The 24,870-nt window shown below is 37.3% G+C and overlaps 1 protein-coding gene, 1 long non-coding RNA gene and 1 pseudogene across 5 annotated transcripts in view; all 3 read right to left on the reverse strand.

Annotated features, from left to right (window-relative positions):
- The window catches only part of LOC126753932 (neuronal acetylcholine receptor subunit alpha-7), a 625,617-nt gene that overhangs the window by 371,742 nt on the left and 229,005 nt on the right, over nt 1-24,870 (reverse strand). The window lies entirely within an intron of this gene.
- LOC126753935 (uncharacterized) overlaps nt 1-24,870 on the reverse strand; it is a 169,626-nt gene that overhangs the window by 86,892 nt on the left and 57,864 nt on the right. The gene's annotated exons all lie outside the window — the stretch shown is intronic.
- Nucleotides 6,685-6,855, reverse strand: LOC126754294 (small nucleolar RNA U3; annotated as a pseudogene).

Consider the following 24,870-nt stretch of genomic DNA (forward strand, 5'->3'; position numbering starts at 1 on the left):
CAAAAATTTTTCCCCATTTTTTTTTTAAAAAAAACAACCCTAAAAATTTGGAAATTTATAAAATGTTAGAACAAATTGAGTTGCGTAGAAGAGATTTAAATACTCATAAAATAAAGCTTGTCAACCAAAATAATCAAAACTTAGAAAAGACGAATTACCCAAAAATGCAAAGATTACATAAATACATACTTGGCATTTGCCGCTTGACCCAATTATGGTGTTGAGTAGGCTGCAACAGCCGACCCAAGCGGATTAGCATGAATAATACTAAAAATGAATACAATAAAACTAAAGTGGGTAGATGGAAATATGTATAGACAGCAATGATTGAGATAAGTGAACCGTTTTATAGAATAACATAAAGAAAAATTTTTTTCTGTGATGAAAGGGATTACTAATAAATTTATTTTCCTTAACATGAAAAAACGCAGAAAATCAATATTCATCGCCTCAACATGCTTTACTTTAACTCAGGATTAGTAGAAATATAATTTACGGACGGTTTATGTTTAAATATGAAAATCTGGAATTTCAGGGTTGCCAACTGTTTGAAAATTGTGTTTAAAAATATGTATGAGATTGTTATTAAAGGCGATTTCTTGCCTCTTTGCAATTATTTTTGAGAAGGGTTGCCACTTGATTAAACAATTAACTATTTGTCTAGATTTATAAACTAAAAGAGTCTAGGATATAATAGCCTAAGAACTTTACCAAAAAGATTCTATTTGATTATTTCTTTAGAGCTGATAATTTAAGATGTCTGAACTTTTCACACAAGCGCAAATTGTCCGTCCGGAGTCCGTCCGATTCTTAAAGATTGACCACATTTTCGCAAAGTCATCCATTGCCAGTAAATTTGAGATATCTTAAACATTAAACCGTTATTTTCGTACACGTCCATAGCCCTGGTCTCAATTTATTCAATAAAATTGTTGAATGGTTATGATCCGATTTCGAACCTTTTTAGACATGACACAATCTCAAAGCCATTATTGTTGCATAATAAGATATTGGCGAAAAATGAAATCCAAGGAATAAAATCGCTTTAGTCTGATTCGGGAACAAATGAAAAAGATAGTACTATTTGACGAAATTGTCTTTCCTGAGATGAGGTGGTGCCGCATCGATCTTCAATTTTTATACTGATCTCTTTGAAGCCTTTAAGAAAACTTGCTAAAGAAGCTATTGAATAAAAATTTGGAAAACATTGAGTCGTTTTCTTCCAACGTAAGTCGAGTATATTGAAAAATGGAAAAACGTTTCCTAAATTTACGCCCTTCTGGATTTTTTGGGTGTCTTGTTATTAAAGTGCGTTAACCGAAATAACAAAAACCGTTTTTAACACTGTTTTGAAATAATGGCAAAGGAAGCTTTACCTAAATGTTTTTTTTATCAAATTGAAAAATTATTTTCGCCCACTTATGGACCAAAATCCATATCTCTTTGAACTTTTTCGGATTAAATGAAACTTTTTGATATCTTGTTCACACCCTGATAATTTTTTCTCTAGAAATTTTTTTCGAACATCATCAGAACTACACCACGCCTTAATTAAAAACTTTTTCTTCTGTTGTTTTTTCATAACTTAAACTATACATTAAATCCATTCTATGTATGAAATCCTCATAAATACGGTATTTCAAAAATATGAATGACCCCTTGTTGGTACTGATTATCACTTTTTGGCATATTTTGGTTTTGTGACACCTGAACTTGGTTTTTTTATTACTAAGTTTTCTAGATTTTCTCTCGGACAACTTCAAAAGCGCAATTTTAATATTACACGCTATTTACATTTCGGGTTTACTTTGTGACTGATGGAAGAGTTTTTGGGCTGTTTTGGAAACAATGCTGGAACTTTTAAGACTGTTAATCGACAATTTTCAGCTTCACTATTTTATAAGTTCTAAACACCACTTCGGATTCACTTCGTTACCATAGCGGAGTTTTTCGGACTGTTCGGTACATTTTGGGTTCACTTTGTGGACAATGGACGATTTTTTGGGACTGGAACTTTTTAGACTTTTCCTCGGACAACTTCGCTTTCACTATTTTATGAGTTCGACGACATGACACCACTTCGCATTCACGTCATTACCACGGCGGATTTTTTTTCGGACTGCACCGTATATTTCGTCATCATTCTAAGATGTTTTAGGAACTGTTATTGGATTATTTTAGAAATTCTTCCAAATTGTTTTAAGACCACTTCGGGATTGAAATTTGACAAATTTATAATCTCAACGGGATTTAAGAAGCTTCGGGCTCATTTCGTTTTGATTTCATAATTTTTTGCATAATTTTACTCAGAAATTTTTAAGAAATTACCTAGGAAATTATCATAGCCATTTAAAGAAAAACTCTAAGGCGAAAGTATTTTATTTTTTATATCTATCATTAATTAAACTGCTTTTGCAAACATCTTCCTAAGAAGTACTGGCATAGCAGATAAGACGCAAATGTTTTTCTACACGTTTAGCTTTCGCCAATGCTTAAATCATTATGGCAACCAATTTAATTTGTCTGCTTTTGGCCAGCAGATAAGAAATGCGAAAAGTTTTACTGCCGATTACGCACATACATACACATATACATATGTATGTGTAATATAATAAACGGTACTCACGTTTGGCGCGTGTGGCATGAGCCAAGAATTATGGCAACGACTTGGCGATGGAAATGAAAGAAGCGGCAAGTAATACAAAGCGAGCCGATAACAGCAAAAAAAACAATAACAATAAGCTTAAGGAAGTTGTGAAAATATGTGGTGTTGAAAGTGCTGCAGGCAAGTGTGTTCAACGCGTATGCAGGCGGTGATATGTGTTGAAAAAAATAATAATTGCATTTTGTGGCAACTTCAAGGAAGACACTTGTAGACACTGTAGTGTGTGTGGACTAAACCTTTGTATAGAAAAAGCTTTACCATTCGTAAAGTAGATGCCACCAAATACACCCCCATATGTATATCCATTACACTTACCATTATGTCTGAGGGTACTTGTACGATTTGTGTGCGCTTAAAGTAGCGTTATACCTCAAAGCGCATTACTTCCGCCTCGCTTAATTTTATTACTTTCTTACTTAGCGCTCGCAAAGAAATGAAATAAATATCTTTTTATACGAAAACACAACTTTTAATTGCTTCAGCTGTTATCAGTGCACACATCGCACAAGATTCAGCATTGCTACAGCACCAAGCGGCATTGCCACAGAGCTGATATCTGCTTACAACCAGCACTTGTTAGTGACACTCAGCGAAAATGAAGTGAATAGAGCCGTGAACCTGCACATATGGCTGCTCTTGTTAGAAAATTAATTGACTGGAGTAGCAAAATACAGTTATTTAAGCAAAAGCACAGTGTGGTAATTTGTTAGAGAATTAAAATTTTGCGTGACTTACTAGTAATAACTCTGCTTTCAATATAGCAGAAAGGCCGCTGAATAAAAGGATATTTGAATACTTAGAACAGGGCATAATAAGTTTGCCACGGGGTCCAAAAGGAATAAACAGAGACCCAAAGAAATACCTGGTCTACGAAAAGGAGCTAACGTGCGAAAATTAAATTCCTGGGAAAGCATAATCGTCATTTGGACACCTGTCTGTATATATAATTATCAGCATGATGGGCAGAATTAAATTCCCCATACTCATTTGGACGACTGTCTGTATATACGAGAACTTGTCCCTCATTTTTTGAAATATCGGAAAAAAGTGCTTTTATGGGAAGTCTTTTCAGTTTATGAGCCACACTCTACCATACGTCTGTCACACAAACTGAACAATTAAAATCAAGTGGAAGGTCTTTATTTGTGAAAACGAAATAAACTTCTTTTTATTCTTTTGAATTATTAGATTAGCAAAGGTCCACGAGCTGTACCAAATTTCATATAACGATAATAAAGTATTAAACTTGCATAACATCGTTTTAGTCTGATCTAAGAATTATTTCAGTCGAAAGTAATTACCAAAATATTCTCAGAATCTGTACTCCTCTGTATTGACCAACATAAACGGTTTATTGTCAGTTAAAAAAAATGGAAACAATTATAATGGGTATATTGCAGGTTAGAAGAAGGTCTGCACGAATTATTTAACTTTTTGGCTTCACTCAAGAACATTTTTTCAGGCAATTTCAGAGTATGACTCACATGCTGTCATTTGTGCACCCATTCACAAATAATAGATTGTCAAAAAAGTCTTGCGGTATTTTCGCTAGTTGGCGGTGAAAGCGCGTAGTTCTAGTTTTATTCGTCGCATCGGGTCGTGCTATATCTTTTTTTGAAAGCTCATTTCACGCGCTAACAAGTGTTTGATTGATTGTCGTTTTTTTTAAGTCGTTCGTGAGTTATAGCGTCGCAAACATGGAGCAAAATAAAGAGAAAATACGGCATATTTTACAATACTACTACGATAAAGGCAAAAATGCATCTCAAGCCGCTAATAAAATTTGTGCAGTTTATGGACCCGACACAGTTTCCATTTCCACCGCACAACGATGGTTTCAACGTTTTTGTTCTGGTGTAGAGGTGGTCGAAGATGCGCCACACTCCGGAAGTCCTGTCGTCGAAAATTGCGATAAAATCGCTGAATTGGTCGAAAGAGACCGGCATAGTAGCAGCCGTAGCATCGGTCAAGAGCTGGGCATGAGTCATCAAAAATTCATTTCAATTTCAATTAAAAAAAGGTGCGTGGAGTCCCTACGCGCGGAAGAAGTTATACTTCTTAGTGATATTCAGAAATGCATATCATTTTGTATGAAAGAAAACTAGAACATTTAAATTCATTATGCACATTTTATAAAGCAAAGTCTAAATGAAGCAATTTTGACTCGGAAAGTAGTTCTGTCTCTTCGTTGCGGAAGGGAATATGCAGCGTAACCATCTCTCTTTTGTACTCTTCGAATTGGGTTGTCATATTATAATTTGTATATCTTATATCATGGTGTTTAGTCAATTTCTTGTATTCATTATTGGCGTTGCATTTGTATCGCGCACAAAACTGGGCCAAAGTAAAATGAATTTTTCTTTTTTTTTCTTTTCTTTGCAGTTTTTCAATAAATTTAAATAAGTTTTCTTAATAAATTTAAATAAGTTTTTTAATAAATTTAAATAAATTTAAGTAAATTTAATGTATTTTCATTTATATTTAATTATCATTTATTTTCATTTCCATTTATTTTCTCTCAATTTCAGTCATTTTATAAATTTTTTAAGGAGATTTATAGTTTTGTTCACATAACGTTGTTTGTAAGTCCTATTTTATTTTGATCTCATAGAGTCGAAATCCGATTTCCGTCCGTCCGTCTGTCCGTTCTTTCCGTCCGTCCGTGCATTGAGTAAAATTGAGATATCATGATGACCCGTATTCCTTGGCTCCATAAGAAGGTTAAGTTCGAAGATGGGCAAAATCGGCCCACTGCCACGCCCACAAAATGGCGGAAACCGAAAACCTATAAAGTGTCATAACTAAGCCATAAATAAAGGTATTAAAGTGAAATTTGGCACAAAGGATGGCATTAGGGAGGGACATATATCGGAATACTATAGCTATGTCAACCAAACTCTACACAGTCGTTTTCTTCAGGCATTTCCATACACAGTTCAAAAATGGAAGAAATCGGATAATAACCACGCCCACCTCCCATACAAACGTTATGTTGAAAATCAAAATTTAACCGACTAACAAAAACGTCAGAAACACTAAATTTTTACGAAAATTGAAAGGAATTGCCACCGTGCTTTTTTAAAATTGAAAATGGGCGTGGCGCCCACTATATTACTCAGAACTACTAGACCGATTTCAATGAAATTCGGCAAAATATTTTCCATACTTAAGGTTCACAACGCCAATATAACGATTTGAAGATGACTTTTCAATAGTGGTGTTGATGATAGGTAAAACTTTACAAAAATACGGTATTTGAAAATATGTAAATGAGTATAATGAAATCTCGATTATCACTTTATCATGCGAGAGTATAAAATGTTCAGACACCCGAACTTAGCCTTTCCAGCTTGTTGTATAGAAATTTGACCCGCGTAGAAGCAAAATGCGAAACAATCATACATATATTATGTCGTTTGCACACTTGTCTGTATGTTTGCGAAAGCAAATGTTCTACAGAAGCATATTTCTGTACTTAAACAAAATTATTTGAACCATCGTATATTTCTTACATGCATAACCAAACCATACTTAAGACAAGACGAAAGTATCAATAAAAATAAAAGTCACAATGTGAACGCAGGTTCGAATCTCTTAGTCTTTAATAGAATACTATACTAATAAATATTTTTTTTACTAATAGAAATTAAATTTATCACAGCAATATACCTAATATACATACACATAATATTGCTGTGATAAATTTAATTTCTATTAGTACGAAAAATATTTATTAGTATAGTATACGATGTTAAAAGGCATACATCTTTCTATCCTATCTTGTGTATCTGCACATTCTCATATGAACGTATGTATACACATGTGCGCGTTCAAATTCAAAGAATTCGCACAAAAAAAAAGAGAGGCGAAAGAAATAAAGTCACATAAAATAGTTGAGAATTCGCAAAAATGAAGACAAACGAAAGAAAAATAATGCGCAAGCATACATAAGCGTACTGTACTTATTGACCGCATTATTTTTGCGTAAAACCTTGGAATTTATTCATTAAAATCACCACTCAGAAGTCGTTTTATCCGTTGTAAGCGAGCGATTTTCGAAGAAACATCATTTCTAAATATGCCACAACACAATATTAGAAATGAAGTTCATAAACCTCACGCTGTCAGATAAAACGATATACCTCGTCACTGTGAGTAACTACAGAAATGATCCTGTAAAGTATAGCTTTAATTTTTCAACGGCCAACGCAGAGTATTTCAACCAAAATATACGCAAAATAGTTGAGAATTCGCAGAAATGAAAGACAAACGAAAGAAAAAGAAGCATAACTTCAATAATGCACAAGCATACAAACATACATATGCGCAGCAGCAGCAAGGAAAGAGGTAACAATCGGCGATCCATTGTATATTTCTTTCATGCATAACCAAACCATAATTAGGACAACGCAATACAAGTGTCAATAGTGGTGTTGGTGGTAAGCGCTTGAAAAGTTACAACGAGCACGTAGGTTCGAAATCCCCAGAGAATTTATTTTAATTTAGAATATGTCACCAAACAAAATTGAAACATTGTTCTACAAAAACAACAACAGCATAAGCATGGCAACATTGTGTTGTTGGTAGAAAAGCCGAGCTGTGCCGAAAGAAACGAACAAACGATCGCCGATTGTCACCGCTTCGCTTGCTGCTCGAACATCTTCGCAGACAAGGTTGCGTAGATTCATATTGAGCAAGGTTGCGCAACCTGAATCTATCGCAACCTTTTCCGAACTCGTATAACTATAACTTCAAAAAAAAAACAAGTAAGGAAGGGCTAAGTTCGGGTGTCACCGAACATTTTATACTCTCGCATGATAAAGTGATAATCGAGCTTTCATTATACGTCATTTACATATTTTTCAAATACCGTATTTTTGTAAAGTTTTATTCCGCTATCATCATTGGTTCCTAATGTACTATATATTATACAGAGAAGGCATCAGATGGAATTCAAAATAGCGTTATATTGGAAGAAGGCGTGGTTGTGAACCGATTTCACCCATATTTCGTACATGTCATCAGGGTGTTAAGAAAATATTATATACTGAATTTCATTGAAATCGGTCTAGTAGCTCCTGAGATATGGTTTTTGGTCCATAAGTGGGCGACGCCACGCCTATTTTCAATTTTTAAAAAAAGGCTGGGTGCAGCTTCCTTCTGCCACTTCTTCCGTAAAATTTTGTGTTTCTGACGTTTTTTGTTAGTCAGTTAACGCACTTTTAGTGATTTTCAACATGACCTTTGTATGGGAGGTGGGCGTGGTTATTATCCGATTTCTTCCATTTTTGAGCTGTATATGGAAATACCTGAAGAAAACGACTCTGTAGACTTTGGTTGACATAGCTATAGTAGTTTCCGATATATGTACAAAAAACTTAGTAGGGGGCAGGGCCACGCCCACTTTTCCAAAAAAATTACGTCCAAATATGCCCCTCCCTAATGCAATCCTTTGTGCCAAATTTCACTTTAATATCATTATTATACTCTCGCAACAATGTTGCTAACGATAACGAGTATTATAGTTTTGTTCACATAACGGTTGTTTGTAAGTCCTAAAACTAAAAGAGTCAAATATAGGGTTATATATACCAAAGTGATCAGGGCGACGAATAGAGTCGAAATCCGGATGTCTGTCTGTCCGTCCGTCCGTCCGTCTGTCCGTCCGTCCGTCCGTCTGCCCGTCCGTCCGTGCAAGCTGTAACTTGAGTAAAAATTGAGATATCATCATGAAACTTGGTACACGTATTTCTTGGCTCCATAAGAAGGTTAAGTTCGAAGATGGGCAAAGTCGGCCCACTGCCACGCCCACAAAATGGTGGAAACCGAAAACCTATAAAGTGTCATAACTAAGCCATAAATAAAGATATTAAAGTGAAATTTGGCACAAAGGATTGCATTAGGGAGGGGCATATTTGGACGCAATTGTTTTAATTTTTTTGTACATATCTCGGAAACTACTATAGCTATGTCAACCAAAGTCTACAGAGTCGTTTTCTTCAGGTATTTCCATATACAGTTCAAAAATGGAAGAAATCGGATAATAACCACGCCCCCCTCCCATACAAAGGTTATGTTGAAAATCACTAAAAATGCGTTAACCGACCAACAAAAAACGTCAGAAACACTAAATTTTACGGAAGAAGCCAATCAGACATCTGCACTTTTCGACTTCTTTAAAAATCAAGTGCGTGGCGCCAAACAATGCGTCTCCCATAGATAAAAACAAATAGTAATACTGGAGGGATCAAGTCCTGAAATTCGGTATATAATCGCAGCATTTTCTTAACACCCTGATGACATGTACGAAATATGGGTGAAATCGGTTCGCAACCACGCCTTCTTCCAATATAAAGCTTTTTGAATTCCATCTGATCGTTTTTCGATCAATGTATAATAAAAATTGAAAATAAGTTGTCTGTACTGATTAATATTAACAGTTTTCCAAGGTTTTATTAGCTCATCATATACCACAATCTGTTTTTACAGTCAATGTTGATGGTTGTCCTGGATTAACCCACGTTTTTCTCTGTTTAGGATTCTTATAATGAATACATTTTTCATCATCAGTGCCAATTTGATGCATTTAATTTTCTTTCGTGTTTTTGGAGCAAAATTTCACAAGTGTTTTTTTCGGTTTTCCATTTGTCTGTCATTCAATTCATGTGGCAGCCATTTTTCACACTTTTGGATCTTTCCCACAGCTTTCAAACAGTCCGAAATTGTTTATTGTGCAAAATTTAACATGACTGCCATTTGCTTTTGACTCAAAGTATCATATTCTTTCATTCCACTTCCAGTTCGGCGTCTTCAAACTTTTTAGTGGTCTTGCACGTTCTTTATTTCTCACATCAAAATCGTTATCTCTGAATCGTTGAAACCACTTTTCGGTATGCTGATTCTGATAGAGCACGATCATCATATGCTTTGACAAGCATTCGTTGCCACTTGCCGGACTTTTCACAAGGCTTCCTTATCCTACTATAAAGCATTTCATATTGTCCTTCAAATATTTGATTGGGTTGAATATCTCCACCTCATTAGTACCATACATTGCCGAATCTTACTTAGTGAACATATTGTATAATCTTTACTTTAGGTAGAAAATTAACTGGAAGCAACCAGTCTTCCTGCCGAAAGAAATCTTACTTTGTCTTTCTCTAGATTCTGTGAAATGGAGCCGGGAACACTGGAGTATGTGTTTTTTGCTTACATTGCGATCTATCGACGTATGATTGAGTTCTTGTCATTCCTATATCCAAACAGGCAGAACATTGCCTCATTGACAACTTGCAATATCCTTGAAATAATCAGAGTGCTGGATCTGTGTGAGTCTAGAGCATATCTTTGTGTGAATCTATACTGCAGTACAGCCACACTGATTCAACACTTCCTTACACAGTTTAATTCAACTACTGAAGTAGTCTGCTGAAGGTTTGAAGTATGAGATATCTCTCATACTGAACGACACATAAAGTAAAAAACTGACGTTATAAAATTCAGTAGACGGAGTTAGAGGTTATTTGAGAACGAAAGAATTGCATACTGCTTGATGGAATAAGTTGAGAAGGTTTCACTTCCTTGCTTGATAAAAGCAGCTGTATACATTTCAAAGGAAGTAATGAACTGTAAATGAAAGGAAAATATATGTGAAACCTGACAACCAACCAATTCAAGGGCAAAGCGACGCCAAGGTGATGCTCTTTGTTTGATGGGATCAGAAGGGCGTGCTGTATTATGAGCTTCCAAAACTGGGTAAAATCATTAATAAGAAAGGCTACCGACAGCAAATAATCAAATTGAAACGAGGAATTGCCGAAAAACGCCGGGAATTCGCGACTATGTGCAAGGCAATTATTTTTCAACATTAAAATTATTTGGAAAACAGCAGCTTGAAAGTTTTCCTCCGCCAGCCGTATAGCCCAGATCTTACCTTTTCTGACTATCATTGGTTCCAGTCAAAATGCCCTTACCGGAATACGGTTCACATTAGAAGAAAATGGTTTGATTCATTCTTGGGCGTGCAGTAGGTGATGGCTCTTTTTGGATAAAGCACAAAAATTTCAAGAAATGTGAAGAAGACAATAATAAATAAAAATATAATTATGGAATCATGAAATTGAGAAATATTGACGCCCTCTACCAAGCTAGATTGCTCACCATACTTTTTTTTGTCACAAAGGCAGACTATCAGCGACGCGTTCGCCAGCAGCAGCGGAAGCGATAAGTGGTCTAGTTGCCACATGGCGGCATACAATGCACCAAAAAGCGGCAAAGCAAATGTAAATGCACCAATACACATACACAACCACATGTACATACATATATATGTATACCAGTTGGTGTGAGCCTAAGTGCCTCTGGCATAATTCTATTATATTTCATTAACAAGAGTTCAACGAGCAGCCAAGCGACAACAACAACGCTACAATGCACGGGTCTGCACAAGTGCACGCGCACTTGAGCGGCGGTTACGATACTTAATGGGCGCAATAAACGTGCCGAGAGGTGCCAACAGGCGCATAAGGCACAGGTGAGTGTGAGGGCAGTATGAGCGAGCCTTTTGGGTGAACGTATGCATATGTATTTACTCATATATAGCATACATACTATTTATATATATTTATGTCGCTATATATATTTATATATCCGTTTGTGCCGGCGTCCGCTTGCAACCGCATGCTGAATGCCCTCAGACAGACACGTACGCGTCGCCAATGACGCTACCTTTTATGGCATGCCACTTCCTATCATCCTGCTCTTGTTCTCATTGTTGTTGTTACTACTTTATTTATACACTTGCCACAACAAAACTATGCTTCGTGTTTATTTTTATACAAATACAAGCCTCGCCGCCAGCCTTTATAACTGTTCCGTATGTTGACGCTTGGTGCATTGAACTCTTAAGTGTCGCACGTTTCAGAGTGATTGTTAGTGTTGTTGTTAGTAGCGGTTTACTGCACTAACTTTTTGTACACACGCTTTGTGCTTATTTTTGTTTTTTTTTTTTATAGATAGTTGTTGTTTTTGTTTTTATTTTGTGGCATGCAATTTAATTTGTTTGTCTAAGCTGCACACTTAGCCGAACTTGCATGTGCCCACTTTGCTGCAGCAGATAGCCAATTTGTTGGACATCACTGCGTCTTATATGAGTTATAAACTTCTTTATTGCTCTCTGTTGCTCGCAGTTGCTGGTCGTGAGGTGTGACAGGCGATTAATTAACTGTTTTTATATACACTTATGTCACTTTATTGACGTCTTCTTAGTAAAATAATGAGACAACTTGGCAACTGAGGTTTGTAATGAATTCACCACGTGGTAGCTTTCAAAAAAGTTGTTTTGCATGTATATAAATATTTGTAGGACTCAAAGAGATGATTTAGCGGTTAATGCTCAGAGCATACTGAATTTATGGAAAGAATACTTCTCCATCTGGCTGAACGGCAGTGAAAGTGTCACGAAATACTACAGGTTCCATTGTTCCAATATGCAGAAGTTCAAACAACACTAAAGCGACAGGAGCCGATGGATGGCTGCCGAGGTCTTCAAAAACAGCCAGATGCATGCCTCAGTTTCTTAGCAGTATATGGTTGAATGAATGCATTCCTGATGTTTGGAACATAAGTATGCTCTGACCGATTCACTTAATGGGAAAACCCACAATCTGCCCCGATTACCGTAGAATAAGTCTGCTTAATATCTTAACAGTGTGGCTTTAGACTTGGGAAATCTACCATTGACTTCACCATCGGCCATATCTAGAAAAAGATCCGTGAAAAGAAAATCGACTCACACCACCTCTTCATCGATTTTAAACCCGCCTTCGACAGTACGAAAAGTAGTTAACTCTATGGCGGTATCTCTCAATGAAGCATCGCCGGAAAACTGCTACGGCTGCGGAAACTAACGCTAAGGAACTGTTTCGTCAGGATCGGGAAGAAACTCGCCAAGTCGTGCGATACCAATCACGAACAATGACATCATCTGATCAGTTGATTTTAGGAGCGTTCAAGTGAAATGTTTTGGGAAATATGTATGGTATTTTCGGTATTCACAACGGCGAATTCCGCAGTCGATGTGTACGGCAACAATAACATATCAAGAGGCAGCAGCTACTCTTACCTAGATCAAGTTGTCCGGATGGACGAGAACAATCCAGATTAAAAGATATCCGATGCAGTACCCGGCGGTATAGGGGAAGGAAGAGGAAAACCTCTAATCAGTTGGGAATATCAGGTGGAGAAGGATCTGACTGCACTTGATGCCGCCAATTGGCACCATATAACGAAAAAGAAACGACGGCCGCGCTGTTGTTAACCCAGCTATCACCGCATAAGCAGTCTCTACGTCAGTAAAGAAGTTAAAGAAGCAAATGTTTAAGAATAGTTTCCGAATGTATAAGTTATCTCCAATAATTAGTTTCCGACTTTTAAAGGTATTTGTAAGAACTTTTTGACCAAAAACGTCTTTTTCTCGAAAGTTTTTTTTGGTATTGGTAAATTTTTACAAAAAAAGCGACTATTTTGTCGAAAAAATACATCAAAATTTCGAGTAGTCCTTCGGCTTGACCACCAAAATGATCGTATGCTTGTGAATTGGGCTGAGCAACAACGTGAACATGATCCGGCTTTTCATCGAAAAATCATCTTCAGTGATGAGGCTAATTTCTGGCTGAATGGTTTCGTCAATAAGCAAAATATGCGTTACTGGTCAGGCAGCAATCCACACGTACTCCATGAGTCACCATTGCACCCAGAAAAAATTACGGTTTGGTGCGGTTTATGGGCCTCAATGATAACCGAATATTTTTCGGCTCGAATTGGATGATATGGACTTGTACAATATGTGACTAATATCATTATCGATCTATTGAAAACCAAGTTTGGTGAACGTGTTATCTCACGAAATGGCCTTGTCAATTGGCAGCCCCGGTTGTGTGATTTGACGCCGTCAGATTGTTTCTTGTGGGCCTCCGTCAAGTTTATGGTCTATGCGAACAAGCTAGCGATGTTTAGTGAACTTCGTACGAATATCGGAAGTGAAATTGCAGCAGTATCGGCCGATTTATGCTTGAAAACCTTAGAAAATTGGGTTCAGTGCCTGGACTTCTGCAAGCGTGCCCGTGGTGGCGATGCAAAAGACATCGAATTCTATTTATACAAAGCAATTGCTACAGAGTATTATAGTTTTGTTCATCTAACGGTTGTACGTATCACCGAAAACTAAACGAGATAGATATAGGGTAATATACAAGATCTGTTCCAAAGTAAACAGGACTTTTTGAATCTAGCGCCCCCTGGTGGCGCCATCTATATGTCAACTGGTGCGTTAGAATCTGCTATCTTTTTCGATTGTCCAGTGAGAATTTCATTTTATTGATTGGGAGTGTAGTTATACCGTTTTAAGTGTCAGTATGTTTGTGTTATCGATGCGAAAATGAGCTTCGAACAAAGAGCCAAAATTAAATTTTGTTTTAAAATTGGTAAAACTTTTACCGAAACGTTTCAATTGATGAAACAAGTTTATGGCGATAAAAATGACGATCAACATGTGGGCCAATCAAAATCCGTGATCACCGGAAATTTCATCGAAACTGTGCGTGAATTCATCAAAAATCAGCCGAAGTCATCATTGAAATTCATGGAAATGGAATTGAACATCTCCAAAACATCGATTTATCGCATTTTAACTGAACATTTGGGCTTACGAAAGGTGTGTGCACGGTTTGTTCCGCACAAATTGACTGACGACCAAAAATTGCTCAGAATCCAACATTCGATCGACGCTTGTGACCGATTATATCGCCAAAAATCACATCTTAATCATTAAACACTCCACGTATTCACCTGATATGGCACCGTGCGACATCTTCCTTTTCGGAAAAATGCATTTGCCCATGAAAGGAAAGCGTTATGCAGACGTAGAGGCCATTTAAAAGGCTTGCACCGGCATACTGGCGGCCATACCGGCCAACGAGCTAAAACACTCCTTCGACATGCTTTTGGACCGTGAAAAAAGCTATATTGAAGCAGAAGGAGACTATTTTGAATAAAATAAATTGATTTTGCCGAAAAAAACCATTTGTTCTGTTTTTTTTTTAAAGTCCTGTTTACTTTGGAATGCACCTTGTATAAGCACCATAAGGGTACGAAAAACAAAAATTAATACAAAAGTGTTTCTAAATGGTGTTCCCAGCTCGATTTCACACTAATAAAATCTGGTCTGAGTTGTCAGCATTTTAAAATCTGTGAATTTCAAAATCAAAAAGGCAGACCACATAAGATGTTATATTAAAATTGTTGGAAATAACGAAGTAGTTATTTAAATCATATCATAAATAAAGTTAAAAAAAAACAACTCAACCATATGGCAGTACCTTTTCCTAAAGGCTTTTCGCCAAATCAACAATTTAAGACAGTTTCAAAACTAAAATTTTGTATATTGAATTTCCTTTACGATATAAAAAATTAGATAAAAATGTCGCTTTTAAACAAATAAACTGTTATCGACTTTTCGGCTTAAATTTTATGTTAATAGCATAAGGGTGCATGCAACTTGTTTTGACCACAAATACGATCATATACTATATATTTGCTGACTTGCTTATGTACAGTCATTTACCCGCCGACGGCGACATTCTACACTTGAATTAGTTTTTAGGTTAAATGCCAGTTGTGTGCTAGATGTTGGCCAAAGTGCGCACATACTTGCTTGCACACACATGTATACATTCATATACAGAAATACACACAAACATGTGGCCATGGAAAACACCAATATGTGCGGGCATGTCGTTTATGTCTGTGTTTACATGCAAAACAACTCGGCACTAAACTTCCTTTGGCACAATTTTCTATTAAATTTATAACAGCACAATCAGCTAGCACACACGCGCAAATTTGTATGGAAAGTTGGCACTGAAGTTGCACTAGTTGTGCTTGTTTACATGTTGCTTGTTGCATGCAACAGCTAGTCACAGCTAGCAACAATAGCCGCACTAACATGCTGCAGGCTTACACATGTACGCGTATGCGTAGAAATACGTGTATACACATAAATACAAGTATACCCACATATGCACCCATACAGGCATACATACTAATTAACAGCCATCAAGTAAAAGCTTCCCCTCATCTGCCATGCGTGTATTAATTAGCCGCACTGCCGGCTTGCTTGCTTGCAACGCTACAGGAGTCCACTTCAGCTGCTCACTGGCACTTTGTGCCATTCATATCCTCATAAGTTTACTGCAAGTTTTACTACAATCACTTTAAATTTCTTCCATAATATTAACATATTCGTTTGTAGCCTAATTTATTGGGTCGTACATGGCGTATGCGCAACTTTTAATTTCACTAATATTTTATGTGTTCTCAGGTATTCTGAGTGCACAGCTGCTCTGCGCTGCATAAGCACCTGCCGTAAATATCCATTTAATACATAAATAATCAGCCGGAAATTTCGCCGCCAGCAACGGCCGCTGGTGTTCGATTGACCCACTTTCTTAATATCATAAGCGATTAATTGGCATTGAGGCAATGAATAAGCAGTGCACTTAATTGCTATCCGTTTGAAGGTGAGGAAAAAGTAATTTATGCTGAATGACGGTACATGCTTTTGCATAACGATTTAATTAATAAAATGTTTATTACATTATTTAATGTGAAAAAAATGTTCTTGTTACTCACTGCAAATGTTGCATGCCTTCAGTAAAACTTGCAAATTTTTCGAAATTGTTTGCTTACCTGAAAATAAATGAGATGAAATAAAACGTTAATGTTTTGTATGATACTTTGAGTTGAATTCAAATTCTTGATGCATAAATAAATACATTGACGATTTGGTGCAATTTTTATAATAAATATATATTTATACTAGAGGACCCGTCCACGCTTCACTGTGGCTGATACATATGTAGATAATGCTAATGCTACCATCTATATGATTTCAATTAGTTGGATTATAACTACTAGTTAATGAGATATAGCATTTTTATGAAGCAACTTGTGTTAGTTTTCAAAAAATGGATCAGAAGGCATTTCGAGTGTTAATAAAGCATTGCTTTTTGGGGGAAAATACTGTTTAATTTGGGCTCAGAGAAACCCACCGATGAAAAGATATTTGCTAGGCTTAAAACGGCGAAAGTTCTGTGCAAAGTGGGTGCCTCGCAAGTTCATAATCCAACAAAAACAACGAATAACTGATTCTGAGGAGTGCTTGAGTGCTCTTTAGTCGTAATAAAACCGAATTTTTGCGCCGGTGTGTGACAATAGAAATATAACTCCATCATTTCCCACTGAAGTCCAATCGACTGCCATTCTAGTGGACTGCACATGATGAACTGGTTCTCAGGCGTGGAAAGACGAAAAAGTCAGCTGGAAAGGTTATAATATCAGTCTTTTGGCATGCACATGGTATAATACATACTCAACGACTGATTACTGAGCCAGGTATAATCTATTTTACTGCGTTCTTTTCTACTACTCCAAATACTTAGCAATAGTTTTATTTTTGAGGAAGAATCTGCTTAAAATTGTACGCATATATTCAAATGATTCCTACAAACATAAATTTTGAACAAATGCTTATGATTTAAATATAACTTTTGTATTTATGAGTTGTATTAAATTTTGACATAAAGAGTTAAAAGGCATCTTATGTCCTTACCCTGGTTCTAAGCAACTTCTCCACCAATTTTCAGCCAAATCGGTTTAGCCGTTCTTCAGTTATAAATAGTGTAACTAACACTTTCTTTTATATATAATAGATTGAATCACCCAATTTATTACTTAAGAACGAACAGTTCTGTCCACATTATGAAAACTTGTCTACAGATGTCGCCTTTTACTTTGGCATCGTTTTGTATATTGCACGTTTACGCCAATTTAAGGTTTGAATATTGGATACTGCGATGGTAGCGCAATCTATCGGATCCAATGTAAAACATTCCAAAATTAGCAAATAATTACAAATGAAAAATTAATTTAAAAAAAAACATTTTCCTGTGGACCAAATTGTGAATCTGAACCAGCCTCGAATCTCCTTAAACACACACACAAAATTTCATCAAAATCGGTCCAGCCGTTTAGGAGCAGTTCAATTACAAACACACGGTCAGAAGATTTATATATAAAAAGATTTACGTATTGCAACATAAGATACTGAAATGAAGAGAGGAAGCACATATTTTGCTACCTTATATACTAGTTATAAAAATATCCTTTTTCAACCCAAGGGAACTCCAAAAAGTAGTTGATGAAATATTATTTCAAATTCCGGGGGTCCCTTGACCTCTTTGTAACCTTATGCATTTTTTCCGCACTATGAAACAGTAATTGACGTTTCGGTTAATGTAAATTAGTTTTATTAATTTTTTACAAAATTTCTGAAAATTTTAGTATATATTCTGAACCAAAGTAATTATAATCATAATTTTTACAAAAATAATAAAAAATCATCATCAAAATGTTGGCCGAATAAAAAATGCAGCAATGAGCATACACTTTTACGATCTAATAAAAAGTAAATCCATAAATTTTGGATTAAATTGATAATTTTGGTTAGCAAATAAGTCAAATAAACACTGTTTCGTTTGATAACTTATTGTTTTTTTTTAAGCTACATTCATATATCTACTCTCATATAAACCGCCACCATCCTGGTCAAAAACGGGGCAGCCAATTTGTACAAATCTCTCTTGAGGTGTATTTTTCACCAGCAAAATCATTCGCGCCAGACAGGGACAGGATTGAGACTATTTGGTTCAGGTCTGGACTATACGGTGGTTAGAGCGTCCCAACCAGCTCCCCGAGCTTCTGATAAGTCACTATCTATGCGTGTGGCCTGTCAATGTCCTAATGGAACATAATTCCTTTCCTATTAACCAAATATTGCTGTTTTCAGAGGTCAAATACTTTATAGCACAATTTCGATTTGAGAGTTTGGCTTTAGGGGCGCAGCTTATATTGTATATTATCTTTCAATCCCACGAAACACATAGCAAAACATTGTCGTCAATCCTGGTTTGACAACCGGTAGCACAATCCCAGCGTTTCGGCCACGACCATTTTCACTTGACATCAGCGTAGGTAACCCACTTTTCATCGCCAGAAACCATTCGCTCCAGAAATTGATCGAATTTGCAGCGATTGGAATTTCCAAAGAAAATTTTATCTACAAGATTTTTAGCGTGGAACATCTTTTACATCAAAATTACCGAAACATGGTGGACATAACTAAAAAAACGCATGATTAGCTATTACAATCTGAGGACCGTTAACATAAAACCAGTAGCATGTGGAGTATTTACTCTTCGCTGGCGGCCATCATTGACGCAATTTGTACGAAAAACAGCGTTAACGTCTGTGAAAAAATGTTTTCCGATTCCAGGCCATAATGAAACATATTATTACTGGCAATGAGTCTTGGATCTATGCTTGCGGCCCGAATGCAGACGATCAATCGTCCGAATATCGTGGCAAAGGTGAGCCGAGCCAAAAAAACACGTCAAAGCTGGTCAAAAATCAAGGTTATGTTGACAGTTTTCTTCGTTTATAGAGGTGTGGTGACATCCGAATTTCTTTAAGCTGGCCAAACTGTTAATAAGAATACTATTTGAGTGTTATGCGTCGTTTGCGCGAAGCTATTCGTAAAAAGAGGCCGGAAACGTGGGACATCAAAATCTTGATGTTTGCACCAGGTTAATGCGCCGTCGCATACTGCATTGATTTGCCGTGAGTTTTCCGCCAAATTTTCAACCAATATCGTGCTGCAATTACCGCATTCGCCTGATTTAGCCCTGTGTGACATCTGGCTACGACCGTTTCGGAGAAGCAGTTTGAGTATTCTACAATTAAAAGTGAATCTCTACGTGTATTGAAGCCTATTCCGAAAACTTAATTTAATAACTGTTTCGAGAATTGAAAAAAAAACGTTGGTACAAGTATATTATGGCCAAAAGAATTTAAAATTATAAACAAAGTCTTACTATTTTTTTGTTCATAGACATAGTGAAGAAACCGTCGATCAATAGTTGAGATTCTCATTTGCCTATAAAAAGGCGTACATTCGCATAAAAGATGATCGAGAGCCTCTTATTCTTCTATTTCTTACTATTTTCTATAATAGTCGTTGTATTGTGTTCCCAGTCTGCTCTTGTATCTGCCAACAGGACAGTTACACATCTGTCAGCCCACCCACTAGAATTCTTATCTTTGCGAATTTCAAGAGTTGGAATATGTGGCCCATTCTGTTATCTAATTTTACTTAAAAGACACCACCTCACACTCGATTATTTAGTTTGTACTCATGCGAATAGATACTTATCTCTGGGTCTATGTCTACTTCACACAAATCCTATTCCTCTATGGAAGAGAAGGCAATATTAGGAACCATAGTTAGGTCACATTCTAAAAAATTGTGAAAACCCATGGTTTTAGGTAGAAAAGAAAACTTGCTAAGTATCTTAGAATGTTCTTAATTACAGGATTTTCTCAGTCTAAGGGCCGACTCATTAATTGCTTGGAGAACAAGTTTTTGAGCAGTAAGTATCAAATAACGTTTATTTCTTGATGTGGCGTTGATCTAAGAACTCCACCGATAGATTATAGATACTTTCTGTTATTTTTATGTAGCTGCTTTCTTTACACTACCGTCCAAGTTTTGTTTCCATGAATGTTTCCTGTCTAAAATTAGTCACAAGAGCTTGCTTTGTCTGCTATTACTAGCATTAATAATGGCAGAGTAGTTTCTAGAATACTTAGTTTCTTAGTGAACAATACTAGTTCTGTCTTGCTAGCATTTAAATTCAGACCGCACGATACGGCCCATCGATTATTACATATTATTTAATATTGTCTGCAGAAAGTTAGCGAGGGTACTTGTGAATTTCGCTCTAACCAAAACTGCCACAGCATCAGCCTAAGCCACAATATGTGCTAGCATTTTTTCTAGATCTAAAAATATTTTATTAATTACTAAGATCCAGAGAAGATGGTATAATATGTCTCTTTAAGGTGTATCCCTTTGGACAAATCTATACATCGCTGAAACTCCTAGTGTTGTCCTTACTTATTAGAGGTAGTTCTAAGGGAATTGAAGGTTAGAGCTGATATTCTAGCTCTATTCCAGAATCATTACTTGACGAATGTATAGCATAAATAGTTTTGTAAAACAAATCTAATATGAAACTTCAATGCCGTACAGCAGTCATAATTTACAGTGAACTACGATGCCCCTGCACTAGTGAAACCAGAAAGACTTTAAGCACTTAAACTACGCACATTTGTAAAAATTCAGCACCAGTGACACCCACATGGCAAACCGAAAACAATTACAGGAAGCCAGCACTCGCAGAGCTAGCGAACAATGAAATTTCACTTAAATGCTACACGAATTTGCTGACGACAAAGATTAATGAGCTGCTCATTTCGAGATAAATTTGACGATTACAGAAAGCGAAGACAGTAGTGGCCAGAATAGTGGCTCGGCCTTCGCCATCGCGCTAAAATTTTCCACTTTACTAAGCAAACAAGCGCAGACACGCATCCTGGGCGCAGCAGGTCCACTTTCTCTTAACCACAACACACATTCGCACTGCGTCAGCTCATTTGTTCAAGTATAACACCGAAATTGGTTTAAGGTTTTTGTTGTCTCCTTGTTCTTGTTTTTGCTAACTACTACGGGTTTTACCAAATCTTAGTGGCTTACTCATTTCTCTATTCTACACACTTCTGTTCGTCCACAATTTGCTGATGTGTGCAGAAATTTTAATTGCGGACAGTCGCATGTTGTTTCAACCCCCACTCTCTCCAGTATACGAATGTATGTACGAATATCTCGATGGGCATGTTCGCGGCTTCTTAGTTTTCCCTCATTGCTTCATAGTTTAGCATATTTTTCATTTTAAACTACTGGCCTCTAAGGACCACAAGTCTTATTGAAACGTACATATATATTCAAGCAGATAATTTTTTTTTTCATTTCTTGATGCCAGTCTTCGCACCCCACCGCCATCTTGGCTCTTTAACGCCGATTTATTTACTCAAGTCCTGAGCTGTCTCACAGCTCTACTCTGCGGCTCGTGCCATCAATTTTAGTGCAGTTGTTTGTCGTCGCTGTCGTCGTCAGCGTCATCACCAGCATTGTCGCCACTGCCAGTGACCATTCACTGACAAGTTCATTAAACTATAATCCACGCATTGCTTACAAGCTGACGGTTGGATCACTTTGGTCCGCCAGCAGTATGACAGCAATGCCACTGACACTGTTCCGTTTCGTTGGTTATCGCAGAATACCTCATATTTTCCACTCTCCCCTTCCGTCACTCTCGTACTCTCACTCGGTATCTTCTACTTCCTCGCTTTTTCTATCTTCGCTCTTCTCTTGCTCCTTCTTACACTTAGCAACTGCGTCTCCTGTCGACTGCTGCTTGGCTCTGCCGCTTGCCCCTTGTTAAATATGGTAATTTTGCTCTTTTGCAATTTTTCCTGCCGTACCCTCTTCGCCGTCTCATTATCGCCTCTGCGCCACTTCGCAAGTTCGCATACGCCGCCCGTATTTATGAGCTGCAGTTGGCTTGTGTGCTGTCTCTTAGCCCACAGTACCGCCAACTATGTGGCAAGTTGGTACACAAATTCTGGCTGAAGGTCCATTCTGTGCCTCGTTCTTGAGTGACATTCGCGCAATTGCATAATTAATTTTGTAGCAATTCTGTTGCGCGTCGCTAATGGAGTTTATCGCTGCCAACTGATGTCGCTGACACTGCTAGTGCCACTATATCATATTGGGCCGCAACTGTCACATACACACACAACGGCATCCGGTACGGGTCTCTCTTGTGGTAAGGAGAAAAACAGCACGCATAATTCTTGCGCTCCTTTGGTCGCATTACCATTGCGGATACATTTTTTTACTTCATAATATTTTAATTGCATGAATTGTGGCACTAACTCTCGGCATCATCTCGCGCCCCCATAGACTCCCGTTGTCTATAACTTTTTCCGGCAGTGGCAGTGGCATTCATGTGGCCGCCTAATATCTAACGGCGCTTTGGTCGTGCGTGCTTTTCCTATGATTTGTTCATTCGCTTTGTTGGGCCGCCGTTGGCTCGCTCCACCTCTGGCTCGGTTGGCTCTGGCTCGCTGCTTGCATAATTATTGCGGCGACGTGCTTGTGGTGTTAGTAGCGACCGCTTGGCTGGTGGCGCTTGCTGTGGTTATGAATGTGGCGCCTGATAATTGACAATAACATTTAATTTACTGCAATTTTGTGGATACAATTAAAAATGAGCAATTGCGAGCGAAAAAACAAACCGAATAGATTTGGATCACCCAGCTGCGCTGGATTCTGTGAAATTGTGGAAAGCTTTGTGGCATATTAATAAAAAAGGAATAAATTGGGTGCTTTTAAAATGTGTAATCCAGGCGGCGTTTATGCAACCGCTGCTGCATAAGTTTTAATTTAATTTAAGCGAGAGATAAAAGAAGAGTATTTCAGGCGCCCGAAAATATTCAACGATGCCACCAGTTGGAAGGCTAGACTATGGAAGATAGCTTATGTACGTCCAGTGAACCGATTCCGATTTCGTGAACTGATCTCTGAGTTCGCTGTGGCCACGTACCAACTATTGTGGAAATTAATTGCTGCCAATTGAGGGGTATTCTTTAATGTGAGATATAGAAGTTTTAGAGTCGAAATTTCGAGGTTTGGTTTGGTACATGCAAACAGTACGGTCAGATTTCAAACAGTCCGATTGATTTCAGTGCAGAACATATGAAACTTCGCAGAGACCGACGAAGGGAGTGATAAAGTGCGAGCCAGCACAAAAGAGAAAAAAGTTCACGAGAATAAATTGAACGAGAAAAAAGTTCGAAGAGAAGTTGAAAAGCGAGAATCAAGCAACTTTTGATAAAAATATATCAAGTTTACGAATGTTGTACTTTAAAGAGGTTTAAAGACTACCAGGCAAAGCGGAAACTCAGGAGTTGTACTTAAACTCGGATTGTACTTAAAACTGCAAAAAGCCCGTCTGCTAAATATAATTCAGTTCCGATACATTGCAACCATGTGCTTGACGATCTCTTTCTTAAAAACTAAATAGAACATGCTTTTCACCATTCACTACGAATCCTATTAGATAGGCCTTTTCTTAGCGCTACTCCTTTCATATAGTATTATTTTTATCAACATTCAGTGCTGCAGTAAACCAAGTATAAGTTTTTTAGCCTCAAGAAAAAATTTTGTTTCGGAAACTTGTTTCGGAAACTATGAGAACGCTGAACACAATTCTCGACGGTTCGGCCGATACTGCTCCAATTTAACATTCGATATTCCTACGAAGATCATCAATTGACGCTGGCTTCTTGACATAGACTACACCTAACGTCGACCGAGGCGGCCGATAACTGGGCGTTAAATCGCACGATTCTGACATTCGCTGTGTGGCTATGGCACCGTCCGATTGACTGGGCCATTATTTGGTTATCAATGTGCGTGACCATCACGGAAGAAGTACGGCCCAATGACGCCGCCCACCCTTAAACCGCACCAAACCGTAATTTTTTTTCGGGATACAATGATGCCTTATGGAGTACGTTTGAATTGATGTTTGACCAATAACGCATATTTTGCTTATTGAAGGAGTCATTCGCCCATAAATGAGCCTTATCGCTATAGATTATTATTCTGTTCGGATCATTTTGAAGTGGCTCAGCCCCATTCACGCGCAAGCGACTTCAGTTTTTGGTTAATTTGATTTTAATAGGATGTAAGTAGGTCAAGATATTTCCGCAAAATTCGCACGGGAACAATTTAAACTAAAACAAGAAAAAACGTTAACTTCGGTTGCACAGAAGCTAAATACCCTTCACAGGTGCATTTCTGTTAGTAACTATGTGTTCAGTTTGTTTGGCAGCTATATGCTATAGTTAACCGATCTGTACAATTTCTTCGGAGATTATATTGTTGCCTTAGAAAATAACATATACCAAATTTCGTTAATATATCTTGTCAAATGTGAAAGTTTTCCATACAAGAAGTTGATTCCGATCGTTCATTTTGTATGGCAGCTATATGCTATAGTTAACCGAACAACAATTTCTTCGGAGATTATATTGTTGCAATTTGAAATAATATATAGGTCAAATTTCGTGCATAAATCTTGTCAAATTTAAACTGAAACAAGAAAACGTTAACTTCGGTTGCA

The sequence above is a fragment of the Bactrocera neohumeralis genome, chromosome 3, assembly GCF_024586455.1.
Source record: "Bactrocera neohumeralis isolate Rockhampton chromosome 3, APGP_CSIRO_Bneo_wtdbg2-racon-allhic-juicebox.fasta_v2, whole genome shotgun sequence".
Taxonomy (NCBI): domain Eukaryota; kingdom Metazoa; phylum Arthropoda; class Insecta; order Diptera; family Tephritidae; genus Bactrocera; species Bactrocera neohumeralis.